At 37.7% G+C, this 19,903-nt stretch overlaps 2 protein-coding genes across 3 annotated transcripts in view; both read right to left on the reverse strand.

The window, feature by feature from the left end:
• The window catches only part of LOC306868757 (nucleolar transcription factor 1-like), a 967,110-nt gene that overhangs the window by 377,103 nt on the left and 570,104 nt on the right, over positions 1 to 19,903 (reverse strand). The gene's annotated exons all lie outside the window — the stretch shown is intronic.
• LOC306868763 (speckle-type POZ protein) overlaps positions 1 to 19,903 on the reverse strand; it is an 81,368-nt gene that overhangs the window by 58,465 nt on the left and 3,000 nt on the right. Inside the window, exons 2-3 of one of the 2 annotated variants that reach the window (XM_079415103.1) lie at positions 15,979 to 16,023; positions 4,988 to 5,114 (exon numbers count right to left, since the gene is read on the reverse strand). The gene's annotated coding sequence lies outside the window, so the exon portion shown is untranslated. The remainder of the gene's footprint in view (positions 1 to 4,987; positions 5,115 to 15,978; positions 16,024 to 19,903) is intronic. The other variant, XM_079415102.1, reaches the window with a different exon arrangement.

The raw sequence follows: 19,903 nt of genomic DNA on the forward strand, positions 1-19,903 counted from the left end.
TTTCAGGCAACATCTGAAACAGGAAGGATTTTACACTGCATGCGTTTACACCTCTTGAATAATAGGGAGGAAGTCATTGTTTAAATTCAGCTGAGTGCTGTAACATGCAAACGGATCCTGAAAAGAGGCTTTCTGTCACTGCAAACAAACCGACTCTTCACACTGCATGTATGATGTAATCACTGAAATCCCATTAAATCCCCATATTACCGTGTCCTAAGCAGATATGACAAAACAACAGGAAATTGTCATTTGTTTATGGTATTTTTGATCAAATACATGCAGCCTTGGTGAGCATAAGAGACTTTCAAAAGCATTATAGGGCACCTATTATGCCCCTTTTTACAAGATGTAATACATCTCAGATGACCCCAGAAAGTGTCTGTGACGTTTCAGGTCAAAGTACCCCACAGATGAAAATGCCTATTTTGAGTGGAAGCAGAAACGTACTGCTTTCTTGCATGTTTCTTTAAATGCAATTGGCTACCCACTGCTCCGGGTGTGTGTGTGTCCACTGCTGTGTGTGTGCACTTTGGATGGGTTAAATGCAGAGTGCAAATTCTGAGTATGGGTCACCATACTTGGCCGTATGTCACGTCACTTTCACTTTTCACTTTCAAATAAGCTGCTGCTCCCCGCCCCCTTTTCCAGAATAAGGCTGCCTTTACAGCTTGTATCTCAGATACTCTGCTAAAAAAAACATCTGTTTGGTTTTGATTATCATGTTGATCGTGCTGAAATCATGCGTTTTAAAGCCATACAAGTTTAAACCATGGTTCCTCAATAGGCAGCCCGTGAGAGAAAAAATGTTTGGCCTGCGCTAATTTCAAATAATGTGGTATGAAAATTCAAATGCAGCATTAGAAAGCGACATTAACTTACATCGTCTACACACCAGACGCGAGTGGCGGGACGCAGCACAGTGCGATGCAACAAAATACAATATAACTTCTAATCAGTGATGCTGTCTGCACTGGATGTGGCGCGGCGCAACAAATCCCTGACAGTAAAACTGCTGACTCGTTCTATTTATGACGCACTGACACAAAGTTCAAATGATTTGCAATGCTTTGTCGCGTCCAGTGTAGATACTATGTGACAGCAAAAACATGGCAAGTGTGAAATAAAGAAAAGTGGACACGGAAAATAGATGATTCAAATGTGAATGGACTAAACAGTTTTGAGTGAGTGAGTGACTGATACCATCTTTGTTATGGATGTTGGTTCGCAGTGAGTTCAGTTTAAAATTTCTCATGCAAGTTTGCTTTAATTTATTTTTCAGATCTGAGGTAAAATATCTATTGTTCTTTCACTATGGCTATAAACCTCACGCAAAATATTCAAACTCACATTAGACACTTTTAACATTGAATAAAAGCACATAATCATTACCTGAGATTATCACGGTCATATTTTTACAGCTACCACTTGTACTACACTTGAATCCATCTTTCATTCACTAGTACACTCAAAGTGTACTACAAGTGATAGCTAAATATACATTCTTTTAAATACAAAAGATACGATGTTAAAAGTGCATTTTAGTTCATATTCATGGTCTCTCAAAATAGCACAGTTGAGTACACTTAGATGATCTTAAGTTTATCTTAAGTACTAAAGGCTCATTTTTAGTATATTAAGCACAAAATTAGTGCGCGAAAATAGAGCACTTTAAGTACATTATGGATGTGTACTTGTTTTTCACCTGGGTGGTTTAAACTAATTTATACGGTTTTGTAAGCACACACATCAGAAGCACGTGCACAGAAAGCATCTGTCACACGGCTCTTTCATGACTTATTGCACTTACACTGTCAAATACACACAAGTTTATTTAAAAACAAGTTACAAAAACAGTCGCCAACGTCTCTGTAGTAGGACTGCACAGTATTGGAAAACTGACATTGCAATATTTTTTCTGCGATATATTGCGATGTGTAGAAATACAGGAAAGTTCATCAAATCTTGAATTGCTCAAATTAAATTAATAATTCTAGAATAATTGGGGTGATTTTGTAGGCATCTTTATAAAAAAAAAAAAAAAAAAAAAAAAAAAAAAAAGTGTACTAATAAAACCCTGAAAATGACTTTTTTGCCTTATTTGGGGTTGTTTAATAAAATATTTGACTCCTCTGATTCACCATCAATTCAGGCAAATCAAGGTTCTAATATGTTATGAAATTAATAATGAATATTGCTTCTTACCCTAAAGTAAGGGAGCTCATTTGTGAATAAATAAGTGCAGTAGGCTTGCTGCGATAGTCTGTGTTGACGGTGTTAAGCAGCAACACCGGTTTTGTCACTTGCCCACCACAGCTCCAGACCCCACTGTCGTTTTGATTTTTTTAATACTAATAAAAATAATTTAGTTAAGTTAGAAAACAGACACAACAATGTGTTGTAGAACTTTTGTGACTGTCCATTCAAGCAATTGACTCCGAATTGCCGCCAATTCGAAAGTGAAAGTAAAATGCACAGTAACTCCAACATCATCCATTCCCCACCATCCATGGGGAAGTTGTGGCCTAATGGTTAGAGAGCCGGACTCGTAATCCAAAGGTTGCGGGTTCAAGTCTCGGGCCGGCAGGGATTGTAGGTGGGGGGAGTGAATGTCCAGCGCTCTCTCCACCCTCAATACCACGACTGAAGTGCCCTTGAGTAAGGCACCGAACCCCCAACTGCTCCCCGGGCGCCGCAGCATAAATGGCTGCCCACTGCTCCGGGTGTGTGTTCACTGCTGTGTGTGCGCACGTTGGATGGGTTAAATGCAGAGCACGAATTCAGAGTATGGGTCACACTACTTGGCAGTATGTCACTTCAATTCTTTTGCGACCAAATCTTCCATTTCTGTGCTTTTCTCCTATTCCTTACTTATTTCACCATGAGTACACAGCATGTCAAAAATGTGAAACAGCAAACTTGTGCTTTGTAAATTCTTTAAGAATCCTTAAATCAAAATTAATTACTTTATATCAGGCAAATATAGAACAGTGCGAGAATTATTATTTTTTTTCGCACCTTCTGCAATGAGACTATTTCGCATGCGCACATCACCATTGTTGAAACAATGCATCTTGCAGCCCTACTGTGAAGGTAAAGAGCTGGGAAAGAAATTACATGTTTATATTAGATCGGCATATTAAGTGACAGCAGCATAATATAGAGTACCTACCTATACAGCTGTCTATGCTGTTAATAGGAGCCAAACAACAAAATAAAACCAGAATATCACTCACTGCTCTGACCTGAATAACATCTATTGATTTAATAAGACATTTATTACGTAAATGCCACTTTTAAATGCTCTAACATGCAGATAAACATGCCGGATAGTGTGTGGCTCACTCAGGGCGGAGTCTCTGCTAATACGGCAGTGTCCGTCAACAGTCGCGTGCGGGGCCTTTAAAATGTGACGTCATTTTTTACGGATTCTGCTAACAGCTTGTTCTGAGACACTGCTTATGATTTTTGGGGATTAAAAGAAAAGGAGCCTGTGGATTTTTATCATTATAGGGTGGTTTGTTTACACAAACTATCAACGCATATTTGTTCAAACAACATGTAAAAGTGAATTTTGCATAATAGATGCCCTTACCGACCCTGAAATTTTGATGGTAATGTACATACTGAAGTTTTCAAACAGTGCAATAGCAAAAACAGACTGTTTAACACTAAATTACTGAGAGAGGGTGGAAAATGGTCATGCAAAACTAAATTACGACCACTCTGGTGCAAAAACGCCCAGAATGCAAAATAAAACCCCTCTAACATCTACTTCCATTACCTACATGGATTGACCTCAATGCCAATGATCGACATGATTTCACTACCTCACAGCAGTTTCATTACATCACAGATTCAGAGAAGAATTGCTCAAAGAATTTGAGGAAGTTGACACGAATGATAAAACGCAGTATAGAAGCATAATATCATATAAACAGAAAAATAATTCATCTAAACAAACCATAATTATATTTATAATTATAGTGTAAAACTTTGAATTTGAAAACGTCAAATATGGACAAATAATTAATTCATGCCACTTACATCACTGTGAATCAGACTCACATTCCTACATGTTTGCTAAAACACAGAGTAGCAAAAAAGGTTCTTCTAACATGGATTATCTTGATACGAGCAATTCACGGTCATCATTTACAGTGAGGGAGACAAAGACAGAGACAGTGTGCCGCTCTTAAGAGATAAAAGAGCCATAGGCTAATGCTGAAAAAGATGTAGAGAATAGAGACGGGGATAAAAACAGACACGAGGTCATGAGCGGCTAATTATCCTGTCAGTAGTAATGCACTCAAGCCTGTGATCACCACAGGGTCATCCGTACCACACGCACCTGAGAGAGAGGTGTGTGGCGGTGCGTTTTAACTTAGCAGACGAGTCTGTTTGTGCACTCGTTGCAAGTCTTTCACCTCTTGGATGCGGGCACGTAGTCTGACACAGAAAACACATTTAAAACAGGTTATTTCCTGAACAGAAGTTCTCACGTGTTATTCCTTTCAGTCTTAACGTTTAAGAATTTTCTCTCCGCTACTTCCACGCAGCGGCCTTTCAGCACCCAGTGATCCATTATTAGCTATAAAAATGCCACTTTCATTACCCCATTGTCATCGATATGCTCAAATCTGCATCCTTCAGCACCAAACTTTCACCTTTTCATTTCTGCTCGTCTCCTTTTCTTTTCGCCTCCACTTCACATCTCTGCAAAATCTCCCAGTGTCCTTCTCTGCCCATTAAAGAGGCCCTTTTTTATTTATCTCTTCTTGTTCTTCCCTAAATCTCTCTATTTCCCCATTTGAATCAGTCAATTCATGCACTGTATAGCTTGTAATATAAGTGTCCCTGAGCCTTATATAAGCTTTACAACAAGCACAAAGTACAAAACAGGCATTTAAAAGTTGTCCTCATTTTCTGAATTCAAATTCAATAGGTCTAACATGTCTTTTACCCACCACGAAAAATGGATTTTTACCTATTGTTGATGAGGCAGAGATGTGGCATCACGTGGCAGCCGTTTCCCTCCCTCTGATGAAGTTCTCAGCTTCACAGACTCTGTGGAGTGCTTATGAGTTTTGATTTTCAATGATCCAGAAAGAGATCTGAGAAAAGAAGCGGAAGAAAGAGAATTATGAAAATGCAAAGAGGTCATCGAGACATGCTGCAAAATGAGAGCACAGATAAAGGGAACTATAGAACCGAAACCACCCATTTTTAACATTTCTTAGATTAAACAAACAATTCTATGAATAATTTTATTATAAAATATACATTTCATAGCACATATCACTGAATTTAAATTTGACCTTTTATCTGAAACTTGGCCACAAAATAAAAGACATGGTTATTCAAACAAACAAAATTAGGTAAAATTAAAATTAAAAACTGCAGTTATGCAACACTTAAAACTGTAAAAGTAATAAAACAGAACTTATTGTAATCACATTCTTGATTGAGTAAACTGTTGTTTTTTCCCCATCATGAAATCAGTTCACAGCAATCCTAAAATGTCTTGCCAAAGCGCTGGACGTTCAGGTATTTAAGGAGCAAGAACAGCTCAAGGAGAGTTGATCGTTCTGAAGCCCTGAAGGACTCAGACCAGTTCAGAAAGCAATCCCATCATGCACTAGACATAACATCAAACACAAGCTGGGCTCCAAATGCTCTACACTCCCAGGGAAGCCCATATCTCCACAGCTTAACACCATTATCATCTGAAAACCTGCTCACGGCGATACTGAGGGCTGGATTCTCCATTCCTTCAGCTAGTATGTGTGTGTGTCCAGTCTAGTACAGAAGGTACTAGAAGGTAGGTGTAAATTGAGAGATATCTGGGTCACATGATGCACACTGATGACTGAAATATGACCCTCTTTTGATGACTCGCCTCATTGAACTCTGGGGATTTTGAGCAAAGCATCAGCACTTCCGGTCAAGCGTTTTAGTGTGCCACTCAAAGACAATTCAGACAATTTCAACAACCTCACTTGCTGCTGACAATTCAAAGCACAACCAATGACTTTGGTATACGATACCAAATAAGATATAATAGACGTATAAAGGCTAATCCCTGTGTGTGTACCAATTTATTTGTTATTTTCCATTCTATAATTTATCAAAGTAATCAAATAACTAGACTTTCTTTTCCTAGCTCAAACTGTTTTTCACCTTTTTCCCCGCTTTCCTGCTACCTAGCAACCTTAGAAAATCAGTCTTCCATGATGCTGTCTGCAAAGCTTCACATGTGGAGGTCAAAGCAGTGCATGCCACCCTGATGCGAGTCATGCGAAATAAGCTTTAAACCAACTAAATGTGTGGAACTCAATGATCACAATATTTGAAATATGAAACCTAAGATATGTATAATTACAGGCTCTGCTATTTTTGTTATCTCTGATGCAAATTATGACAAAGTTTCTTTTCTCTTTTTTCATGATTTGAAAATAAATTTAAATAAACCGAGTATGAAATCAATTAACCACTATGCATGGGTGATATGACCAAAATCTTTTTTCGTGATAGGAATCATTTTATTTCACAGTAACACACACACACATATATATATACACACACACACGTAAAGTGCTGCTACAACCAATCAGAATTTATTTATTTTTTTTATTAAACCCACATGATCGTCGCTGTCATCAAAAATGCACTTTAAAATTACTTGTTCTATATTCCAAGTCTTCAAGACTGGTCTCATTTTATGTTTCATGAATGAAATGAAGTCATATGGGTCTAGTGAGATGAAGGTGAATAAATGGTAACTAGAAATTATGGAATTGCCCTTCCCATAACACAAAGCGAACACATTCAATGGGAAGCAGAGAAGACATTTCTAACCTGTGCAGCTGTGCTACGCTTCACAGAATTCTCACCTCTGCTCTCTGATTGAAGAAAGTTATGCCATCTAATGAGATTTAGAAAGCCAATTCCTTGACATGCACAATAATAATTCAAATTGATACTTAGCCTGAGCGTATCTATTCGACACAAAAGAAAATCACAATACTATTCATTATCACACCTTTACCACAAACAGACAAAAACAGAAACAAGCCCCTTCATCTGACAAAGGATAGATGGAGGTTACACAGGGCTGTCTCTCAAAATATAGTGAGCTGCCAACATGCCCATCAGCATTTCTGGGTGTCACAGACACATCTATGATGTCTATCCCACGGTATGCAGCTCAGTATGTTTTGAAAGACCGCGATAAACAAATCAGAGACATAGAATAGTTCCCTGATGTACTTCTCACAAACAAACAGCACATAAACAGATCTCAAAGGTAAAAGTGCAAGCACACACTTTCCTAGGCAAGAAGGTATTCCCAACATAGAGGCCTATAAGTTCAATAAAAACAGAAAGTAGATCAATAATAAAGCCAATTCAGGTTTACACATCACATGCAGCTCAATCAATATTAGGTTCAACAATTAAATTAAATAACCATTGCCAAAAGGTGCTCACGTACACAAAGAATGAATGCGAGAGGGAGAGATATGAAGGGAAAGACAGAAAGAATACAGATGATCAACTCAGCACTGGACAGCAATCTACTGTTGGGAGAGATGGAAAGACAGAGAAAATGCGATGAAGAGAGAGAAAGGAACGAGAGTGAGCTGAATAAAAATGGAAGAATAAAAGCAGCGGCAGAACACGTGTAAAGACTTTTATACATGCGGTGTCTGCATTAGATTTCCTTTGATAACGGCCATAAATTGCGAAGGAGTTATCAGGAGTGGGTCATTAAAGAAACAGGCCAAGTTCACAATTTTGGGGTGAACTCTTCCTTAAAGAACCGTTACAAGAAATCAAATTTATATGAGAAGGGTGACCTCATTCAAATGCTAATTTAAGTGAACTACAAACCCAAAGTACTAATTTGGATTCGGTCTGACATAATCTCAATTTATGGCCAATAACTGACAAATGCGATATTATAAATTGTGCTACTAATTTTAAATATTCCTTTTGAAATCTATTAAAGAGAAATATACCTTTCAAAAGTTTGGGGCAGTAATATTTTTTATTCAATGAGGATGAATTCAATTGATCAAAAGTTAGTCATTTATAACGTAACAACAGGTTTCGATTTCAAACAAACGCTGTTCTATGAAATGTCTATTCAAAGAATCCCGAAAAAAATATCACAGTTCCCACAAAAAAAACTATTTTAGTAAATTAAAAAAATGTAGCTGCACAGTAGCAAATGAGTATTTTAGAATGATTTCTGAAGGATCATGTGACACTGACGGCTGAAGTAATGGCTACTGAAAACTCTGCCTAGTCAAAGGAATTAATTACATTTTAAATTATATTAAAATAGAATGTTAATATAAATTGTAATATTTCACAAGTTCACTTTTTCTTACTGTATTTTAAAAAAGTAGCCTTGTTGAACATTAGATACTGCTTTCAAAAACTTACCTTTAAACTAATCCAAAACTTTTGGATTGCAATGTGTACACTGTTTGCATGAGGGAGAGGGAAAAAAAAAAAAAAAAAAAAAAAAAGTTATAATAGAGGAGGGACCTCTGGGATAATGATTTGATGGTTGAAAAACTTGTTAGTGAATAGAGCTCAGAGAGTTATAACAAATGGATCTGAATTAGATTAGTTTGGTTCATATAAGAGGGAGTACACGGCCTGAAAGTGCTTACGGCATATTTTATGCGTGAATGCACACCACTCGGCCATGTGCTGCTCTTAAAGGAAAGCACTCCTCAGAATGAGATACTTTCAAATCTTTGCCATAATCTATCACTTTCCTTTTAAAGGATTAGTCCATTTCCAGAATAACTATATGGAGACAAATCCTGGAATGTTTTCCACACACAAAAAAAACTTAATTTCTTTTCGACATCTCGAATGACATTGGGGGTAAGTAAATTATCAGGAAATTTTTATTCTGGAAATGAACTAATCCCTTAAAAGGCTCCTGTGTCAGCAACTAAAAATAAGGGCAAACACTAAATCGGTCCATGACTTGTACGCACATCACTTCATAACAACTTGGGAACATCTAAATAGCTTCCCAGAAGGACTTGAAGGCAGCATTAGGCAGAGAAAGGTACAGGTGTGTTCTTCAGAGTGAAGCTGTAGTGTGTAAAAACAGATGATAAGAGAGAATACGTGTCAACATGAAGAGCGCTGCTGTCAGCTGGAGGACAGATAGACGCGCTCACACAGGTATACAGAAGATAAATGATTCCCCTTCACACATTTAACAGAAGACATTCAAGGGCAACAAGTCACGATCAGACGCTCTCTGCCAGGAGTGCTTCACTTTTCTTTGTTTCTACCAGTCCTCTCACTAGCCCACCACATTCTTCCTTTCTAATGCTTTTATCTGCACCCTTGATTTGCCTAACTCTCTATCCTATCTATGTGGACTGGTGTGAAGGAAAACAGTCACATGCATATTTACTGCTAACAATGGTGATATTTAAATTTAACTTGATGCATTTTAATGTGGGAGGAACTATGAATCATTCAGCTGAACTTTAGCTTGGACTGTAGTTTACTTAAAATCATTAGTGAGAAAATGTAAAATGTTAAAAATACAATATTGAGAATAAAATAATTGGCAGACCCCCTGCTGAAGACCCTCGCTCTATGTGCAGTACTACCTCTCATAAAAACATTCATATACTTGTTTTGGTGGCTTAATGAGAGTAATAGATCACATGTGTGTCTCCACATGGAGGTTTACAGATGAAAAACTTCTATGAGGCAATGTGGGGGGTATTTACACTTCATGTGTATTGAGCAATTGGACTGTTTTCCAATTGGGTATGTCCAATTCATTTCCACCTGGCAACATAAGTGTTAATGAAGGTGATACAGTTCCCACACTACATGCAAATATAACAATTTATTTATGTGATGATCCTAATGTTGGGCAGCCAAATGTTCTTTGTAATACAGTTTTGAAGTGCATCTACATTTGAGTGTTTATCATAGTCACTTAACAGGCTCTTTACAGGCAAACAGAACTTCAGCATCAAAAAATAAATAAATCTGAATAAAACAACTGTGTAAACAAACACTTCCACCATTATTAGACAAACACTTTTGGTAGAGCTCAAGTATGGCTGATTTCATTCCACGTCACATACCTCCCCCCAAAACAAAAAAGCGACAGAGGGTGAGAATGTTTCCTAAAATTTACCATCCAGTAAATCCATTTTTATTTCACTACATAATATATAATATTCAAATAATATAGAAGCAATAAGCAACGATGAGGTTTAAAAAAAAATGTGTATTCTAATAATTAATAAAAGGAAAACTACTTAAGGGCTTCTTTTCAATAATACAATACTATAATACATTTCGGGGGGGGGGGGGGGGGGGGGGGGGGCAGTATTATCCATTTCAGAAAATAAAAACATGTTCATCATAGGTGTATTCAATTATGAAATGCATTTTATCATATTTTTGAAACAAAACCATTCGTGTTATGTCCTTCACCCATATACAAGATAAGGATTGTTAGACATATTGGTCCCACTTTATATTAGCTGGCCTTAACTACTATGTACTTACATTTAAATTAATCATGTGATACAATGCACTTGTGTACATACACGTTTTTACATTGTGCTTATATTTTTAAAAATACCTATGTAATTACATCTGTAACTAATTTATGTAATTACATTTATAATTACACTGTTGACCTACCCCTTACACCTTAACCCACCCTTAAACCTACCCATACTACCAAACCTGCCCCTAACTTACTTATATCCCACCTCAATAGCAGCAAAAGTGTTTTGCAATACAATATGACCACAATAAGTACATTGTACTTACTTTTTGATGCAAGTACATAGTTAAGGCCACCTAATATAAAGTGTGAGCGACATATTAATGCATGAAGCACCATAAATATACCTTTATGCAATGAATCATATGCTTGATTGTTGATTCTTGTGGACTGCTGGCAGAAAAACAAATGTAACAATGCGAGAAGACTAGATTCAGTAGAATGAGATTAATTTACCCAGAGCAATTTAAAAAAAGAAGAAGTTAATTTGATTTGTTTCATTAACATGCTCAAACAACAACAAAAAAATGCCAATGCTTTCTCAGAAGGCTGAGACTAATTAAAAGAATGCACTTTAGGCAGATGACAAGAGTTATGGAGAAAGAGAGAGGCACTGAAATTAAAGAAAGAACCAAGATGTCACCAGAAGAACAAGAGAGGCCTTTCTTGTACATCTGAGCAAAAGAAAAGAGATGAAGAAAAAACTGCCAGGTTGAATGAGTGATAAAGACTTTGACACTAACTTAATTACTGATAATTGATTCTGCTCCTAAGAAGGAGGTGACACAAAGCGCTATAAAAGGCATCAGTGTGTATGTCTACATGGTTGTCAGGATTTATTATTGATTATTCTGAGCAGGTCTATAAAGCATCCAGACATCATGCCTGATGAGAATGACATCAGAGCCCTCAGAGACACACAAGGCTTTGATCAGAAGCACAGCTCTCTAAACTAGCAGACGTGTTGATGAGATGAGACCCCAGGCCACCCATTTGGATGGACAGCACAGAGACAGTGTGAGATGAAGGAGAGCAAACATGTCCGCTCTGAGTGGTCCCTCTCATTGATGAACAGATGAGACTGAAAGGACGTCCTTTCAACCACTGACACACACACACACTCATCTCCAGTAGGGTGTGATATTCATCTCCACTAATGTTTAAAGACCCCATGAAATGATTTCTTGAGGGCAGTTTTCATTCCTATGTTGATATATTTCCTTTTAAAACAGGATGTTGGGGACTAAAATAAACTAAGATCCTCAAATATCCAATGCTAATTTTCACAGGGCCCTTCATTTGCATTAACAGTAAGAAAGCTCAAGCTAGGTCTGTTCCTTTAGCTACAGATGGTTAGGCCTCTTTTGCTGTTTTAGTGGCCAAAACTGTGATATGCAGATAAAAGGTGTGTCTTAACCTCAGAGGACATGCCCACAAACCCTTCGAGACCCATCTGGTGTATTTAGCTCACAAAAATATGGCTTAACCAGAGCTGCTTTAAGGCAAGCCTCCAAGATTAACAAAAAAAATTGCAGTTTTATAAGAGAAGTCAGTGATCTGTGACAGGTTGGATTCAGTTTACAGCACTTCTTCATTTCTATGGTATCGGCAAACTGTGATTGACTATCATACAACTCAAGGCTACAATATGATTGGTTATCAAGGCGCACGTGATCCAAGTTGACAGTTATGCTTTCTCTAAAGGTAGAGTCACAGAGGCTGTTATCTCCCCATAATAAGACCATCGTTGGCTTAAGTTTTATTAGCTGGAAACAGGAAGCAGAAGTTACGATATATGAGCACTATATCAATTGATGACATTGCTGTTTACATATCATAGTGGACCCTAAAAACCCTATCAGTCAAACACTAGACTAAACTTTATGCCAACATCCAAAGGTCTGTCTACGTGAGACCAGACAGCCATAGCAGACTAAAACCAACCAGGACTTTGAAGCAAGTGGTGCATTTCCACTGGTAATTTTCCACTTCACTTTGGCTGCAATAAAAGATCCTAAACCTTGCCTTGATTCAGTCAGAAGTGATGCTGACGAGCTCTTTAAAACTACACTTCATGACTCCTAAAACATTTGCATCAGCTTCATAAAGTCACTTCTTCTTGAAGAGAAAACTTTCTATGAGCTTGGTATTACTTCAATTCAAATGGTTTAGACTGCAAGGTCCACAAATTATGATAATGAAGCTCAAACAAACTACTACTAGTAGGGATGGGTATCGTTAAGGTTTTAACGGTATTACTACTCTTATCGATACTGCTTATCGATCCGGTACTTTAACGGTATTCTTATCGGTACTTTTTGTTTTACTATGTTTCTTTGTTCATATTCTTACAGTATCTTATCTTATGTATATAAAACACTAAAAATGCCTGCACTTCATCAATTTGTAAATGCACCAGTGTGCAGGTATTTTTAGTGTTTTATATACATAAGATAAGATACAGTAACAACATGAACAAAGAAACAAAGTAAAACAAACTGACAAATACAAGAAAACAAACACACAAACGAAATGAAATAAACAGTGCTTTCATTTTTCAATGAAGGTCTACTAATATTGTTCAGGTAAGTAATAGTTACAAAAGTAGTCAAATGTAAATGAGCACTGCCTAGTTTTCACTGTATGTACTGATAGATTTATGTTTATTAAAGCTATAACATTGTTCAGATTAAGAGCTGTGGGTGATTTTCTCTTTGCATTTTGTTCTTTGATTAACATTGATGGCTCAAGCTCCAGTCTGACACTTTAAGACAATATTGATCGGATTTTATGCGTGTCAATATTGTGTATAGGTTTATAGTGTTTTTTAATCATCGTTGTATGTCTGTATTTATGTAGCACCGTGGTCCTGCGAGGCACGACATTTCGTTCCACTGTATGTCCCCACATGTAGCGGAATGACAATAAAGCTCAACTTGAACTTGAACTTGATTTTCTCCCAACTGTTCTCGTCCACTTAAAACATAAAAGTGAAGACTCCCATAACCGGCCATTTTGACACATTGTGTGTGTATTTTTTGGCATATTTTTGTGTGTTATTTCGACGCGCCCGAAGCTCAGTGTACTTTGCTTGTCCGTTTTGGAGCACGCCACCGCGCAGGCACACGCGTGCACACACATTTCAGCCTGGGGAACAGCATCACTTGTGCAGATTGTACTTTCAACGTTTTACTATCAAATATGTCCTGCAATGCAGCAACAGTAAAGACGGCATTTTATAACAATCACTGATTGAGCTGATTCAGATGTTAAGTTTTGGTTCGGAGGAACGAATCCGCGTAATGAAGGGAAGGGAGTTGTGCTAGAAGAAATGCGGCTATAATCCTTGGAAGCCAAAATCGAAAGAAAAAAAAAATACTTAGCTTAATATAACAGCCACAGGCCTAAAGTGTGAGCAGATGTTTGAATAGTTGGTTCTCTCTTCTATCATAATTACATTTTTATTTAGACTTTCATGTTGCGTGTGCTGAAGCTCCTCGTGAGCGCGATCTGGCTTCTGAATTGCGCATAGCAAAAATGCATCATAGACAAATGTTTGAATATTATTGCACATAAAAACAGCTGGCGACACATATATATATATATATATAGAGAGAAAGAGAGAAAGAGAGAGCAACAATAAATGTATGTGTGTTTTCTTAATTTCTCCAATACCGACAGAAGTACCGATAACGTCAGAGCTTATCGATACTCCGGTCTTTCATAATTTAGCCCCGAGACCGATTTAATACCGAGTTTTGGTACCCATCCCTACTACTAAGTGTTTCAAATATATGACTCCTGCACTTTCCTTAAGAGAGATGCTGCGCTAAATACATACATGCTTGGAGTTTGTTCATCACACACATGTGAAACAAACCCAAGTCAGAGACACGCACACAAACTCTTCTGTTCGGCTGCTGAGTGGCAAAGCTTTAAGATCAAAGGTTTTACAGGTGGCTTAACGAGCAGTTAGACACATAACAGCGGGACACAGAGAGAGAGAAAAAAGTGAGGAGGAGAGACAGGTATTTAGACAAGTAAAGTCACGGAGAGAAAGAGTGAGAGAAGTTGACATCCAGAGAGGGAGAGATAGACAGGAGGAGACAGGTGGAGCAGAACAAAGCAGACGAAACGAAAAATGTAGAAAATGAGCGTTATCAACTTGCATAACACAGTCTTGCTCTCTACTGAACAGCTTTCAGTGTAAAACAGCCTCAGCCTAACAGAAGTTTCTTTTCGTATAATGCCAACCAAAAAAAACAGATAAACAACACCACAAGAACAACAGAAAATAGTAAAGGAGGAAAAAAAAACAGGAGGACTAGAGACCAATAAACCAATATGCCCTTATGAACAATTCAGGCTTTATGTTTTGTCTGATAACTAATATTCAGAACTCATTTTTTAGATATCATTTTTGACTTTTGACGCAATAACTACATGTGCATTATGCTAAAACAACAAACATTAATTTATATATACAATATTAGTTTATATTAAATTAGGACAATATTATATATAGGCTCAAAAGCAAACTCTGAACCATTTTTAAGACCAAGCAGGTCACTGATGGATTTGTTCTGCACCTTCATATACTCCAGCACATCAGTTTCACTTGAATCCTGATCTACATGCTGCTGACAGCACTGCCTCATGAATATTCATCAAGCTCATTACCACACAAGTGAGGAGAAACACCAGATTGTAGAAAGAGACAGATATACAGCACAGCCACACACACCTTTTTCTGCCCTAAAACATTCTACTAAAGCAAACATACACGCTTTCCTGCTTTTCACACCTCTATTTTCACTGCAGACTGAAATTTACTATGTTTTAAGTCTGTGTTTGAAACAATAAACTGAGGTAAAATGGCATGACAAGGCATGTCTGAATCCATCCAGATGCCCATTTTTAGCATAGATATATTCTATGCAGCCTATGACGTCCCACAATCCTGTGTGTGGGTCAGTGGTTGGTTAGTAAAAATGGCGTCTGATGGAGCAGTTAAAAGTGGTAAATTAATTTATATACATCGATTTTATATTTTTGTTTTCAACATGTGATTCAATATCTACCGACAAATAAATAAGCACTGGAGGCATTACATACTCCCTTGGCTATTTCTAAAGCTCACTTCAGTGTGTTTTAGATCATTACACGTGACGCTTGGAAAGCAGTCTGGTGCCTTCATTCAAAAATGCTGCCAGGTAAGTCAACGGCTGTCTGGACAGGAAGGCAACTGCCTTTTTGGACACAGCTTTAAATGCCTTGTACAACTCTCTGGTATGTGAGCATGTGTGTGTGCACACGTTAAACCATTAGTGGTTGTTAGTGAGCTAGAATCTCAATCAATAGATGCCTGACTATCAAAAAGTCCAACAGCCAAGTCACACTCCCACCTGCTTCCCCTCCGGCACCCTCCTTTTCTGTCCATCACAAATGTCCTGCCAAAAATAAAAGGTTAAAAGTCATGTGATACTGGACTAAAATGCCATATCATCTTAATATCTAAAAAGTGCGATCCTCATCATTCACACAAACACGGAAAACAAAGTCATCCTAACATCCACCATACATCACGCATGGGCCGCTTCGAACCTGGAGGGCTGTTATCCTGCACATTAGTTTTCATACTGCTTCGAAATTAAAGACAGGTGAGTTTTATTAGGGATGCAATATTTTCAAAATGTTTAACTTTTTTTTTTTTATAAAAAAGGTAAATGGAACAAAAAATTAATCAGAAAAGTAACAAATAATGTGACAATGTATGTTTTATTAATTCATTCATTATTTTATTTATTGGCTGATTCCTAGTCTGTGGTGGTGATGGCGCAGTGGATAAGACACATGCCTTTGGTGTGAGAGACCCGGGTTTGAATCCACTGTGAGACACCAATGTGTCCCTGAGCAAGACACTTAACCCCAGTTGCTCCAGAGGCGTGCGACCTCTGACATATATAGCAATTGTAAGTCGCTTTGGATAAAAGCGTCAGCTAAATGAATAAATGTAAATGTAGTCTATTCAGTATTGCACAACCTGCCCTGTTCTGAACAATCATAACAGAGGTGATTTAAATATAAGTGACCAAAAGATACAGCAGCAATTTAAGGGTCCCAGACAAAACAGCTAAAAATACATCACACTTTCCATCCAAGTAACCTTGATGTTATGAGTGAACTTTAGAAGAAAAAAATGCTACAAAAGATGGTAAACTACAGTCCAACCTGCTTATATTTTAAGTGTTTTATGTCTACATAAATACTAACGAGGGCAACAAGAATTCAGAAGAAAAGGAGAGTGTGGGAGAGAGAGAGAGAGAGAGAGAGGGAGAAACTGTATACTAGAGTATCTCCATGATAAGAACGAGGGAAATATTCATTACCGAGGTTACAATTTGAGCACAATAAGTCCACCCAGACAGACACGTACTCTGATCCAGTTCATACCTTTCTGTGGCTCCTTACATCTAAATATATTCGCACACAGTACAATCTGATGTGTGCACAGACACAGACACTCGCACGCTCAGACGAGCAGGAAAATATTTTAGCCCTTATATGGAAGCTCACAGGCATTTGCGACCCCAATCCAAATTTCAATTTCCATCCTCTCATGTAAACGAATTAAATCGCCACTACGTGTCCTCAGTGCAACCGTCTTTGTGAAAAATTAGACTATTCTCATCCACACATCCTGACGCCTTCGCTCCCATATCTTTAACATGCACACACACACTCTTGAACTGGCCCCTCTCTTTATAAACCAATCATTGTCGAATCTCACGCGTCTTACAGGAGTCAACGTCAAAAATAACACACACAGAATAACACCAAGCTTATTTTAACTTCAGATCGACTTCAGCTGAAATACAAGTTCTTTGACCAGGATTAGTAAACTGCTACAGTAACAAGTACAGGGCATTTGCTCTGTTACCCATAACCCTGTCATTTTCAATTATAACAATGTTACTGTACAATGTAATGAGGTCTATAATAACTGATGAAAACTATTCATTAATATTCACATTCAAACAGCTACAACAATATAAATATCCACAATTTATCAAGAAATACAGTAACCAGTCAAACCTCAATGCCTTGCCATTAATGCAGCCCCATCTGCCAATGAACTGGCCAGCCATGTTAAGCAAACCGTTCTCCCAAAAAATGAAAATTGGCTGAAAAAGTACTGGCTCTCATGCCATCCAAGATGTAGATGAGTTTGTTTCAGAGGTCATTAGAACAAATTTATTTCGCTTGCTCAAAGGATCCTCTGCAGTGAATGGGTGCCATCAGAATCAGAGCCCAATCAGCTGATTAAAACAATAATCCACAAGTAAACAGATGCGATTTTATTTAATAAATAAAGTGTTGGTAATAAACAAACCATCGTTTCTGGCCAAAAAAAGTACATAATCCATAAATTTTCCTCCAGTGAAAAAACTCCATCTCCAGTTGTCCTCTCACATCAAAATCCACTAAGAGATTTGTTAATAAGCGTTTCACTTGTAAACTGCGCTTGACCTGTGCATATTTCTCAACTGATTCAGACAAGAAGACTTTTTAACTGGAGAAGGCAGAACCTGTTTGGACTCTCGTTCTGGCGGCACCCCTTCACTGTAGAGGATCCATTGGTGAGCGAGTGATGTTGTGCTAAATTTCTCCAAATAATGTTTTTAGGCGAACATTAAACAGAAAAAAAGGAAGAGCATACACTCAACATAAACCAGTGCATAGCTTTATTCATATCAGCTAGAGCAATGTAGAAATGGAAAATCAATCAATAGACTGACAGAATTCTTCATTTTCATAAAATGTTTTATGAACATTAAAATTAAAACAAAATTCAAAAACAATAGGAAGTTTTATCAAGCAGTAGCATTAAAACGGCTTTTAAAAATGTACTTCATGTTGGCTATACTGTCTAAAAACAAAACCATGCTCGTTTTACTTACTCAGACCATGCACAGACAGATCGATCGATCGGCACACAACACACTAAAGCACCGCGAGAGCGATCCAAAGGCATAAAGAGCCATCTGTTTTCCAGTCGCTCCCGCAGCACCCTGATGCCACACATCAACTAGTCTGCGCAGCACCAATCCATCCCGAACAAGCCTAAACAAACTATCAACAATGGCGGATGTTGCGTTGCTATTGACGTTCATGGCTTTGCGAACCTACACTGGCATCCAAACACGGCGAATCCAATGTGTTCGAGTTTAGCGGCTATTTCAAATATGGCGGTCTAAAGTTTCTGTTCGTCTTGTTGGTCCGCCCCCAGCCCCTGACACAAGCGGTTCTTCCTTCTAGCCCAGCAATGTTTTGGTGCTACTTACGAACCGCTTTTCCTGGTTCGGAGCTTGTGCTTTGGGTGTCGAAAGACAAAGAACCAGGTTTGAAACTAGGCTCTGGCTCCGAACCAGCACTGGAACTGGAAAAGGGGTACTACAGGGGTAATAAGGGGTACTAAGACGGTATAGTTATATTTAGAGGAATAGACGGCACGGATGGGATCGCGGACCGCAACGGCGAGTTGTAGTTTATGACATGATTGACATTTGCTGGTTTTGGCTAGCCTCCAAGCAAATGCATACGTGCCTGTATTGAATATGATTACACATCGCTCCAGTAAAGTTATTGTAAACGAATCTGACATTACACAGTTTACACAAAACTTTTCCATTTCCTTCTAATTAAAAAAAATAAACTGACATGAAGAACTGACATGAAGAAAACGCATGCGAGGTCTGAGGTAAAAATGTAGTTTCCTCCTAGATACGCTTTTAAAAATTTATATATTTGAATATTTTGATATGTATTCTTTTTCAAAAGTTTTATTTTAACTTATTTAAAATGTTTTAAATGTAACGTTAAAATCATGGTAATTTGAATGATAAAATCATCATGTTTTTGTTGTTTTTTCTCTTGTGTAATCGACTATTGTTTTCAGTGTCGACTAGTAGGAGCTGTACCGTTTAGTCAACAAGACCCGCACATCCCTAATCTTGGATGGTCTGAGGGCGAGTAAACTGTCAGCAAATTTTCAGTTTTGGGTGAACTATTCCTTTAACATCATCAGTTTGTGTTTTATACTACCTCCTCTTTCAAAACCACCAGCTGTCTTTTAGCATATGATTCAGACATTGTGAATATGTGATTGTTCATTGGGTAAATTTTAAGCACACACTTTATCAGGGAGTTATTAAACAAATAACGATCCATGTTTATTACACCAAAGCAAGCCATTTACTACTGTTAACATTACTGATTTAAAAACAACAGCTTTAAAAAATTATAATAACAATCTGAATATTTCAGCAC

Source organism: Barbus barbus, assembly GCF_936440315.1.
Source record: "Barbus barbus genome assembly, chromosome: 4".
Classification (NCBI taxonomy): Eukaryota; Metazoa; Chordata; class Actinopteri; order Cypriniformes; family Cyprinidae; genus Barbus; species Barbus barbus.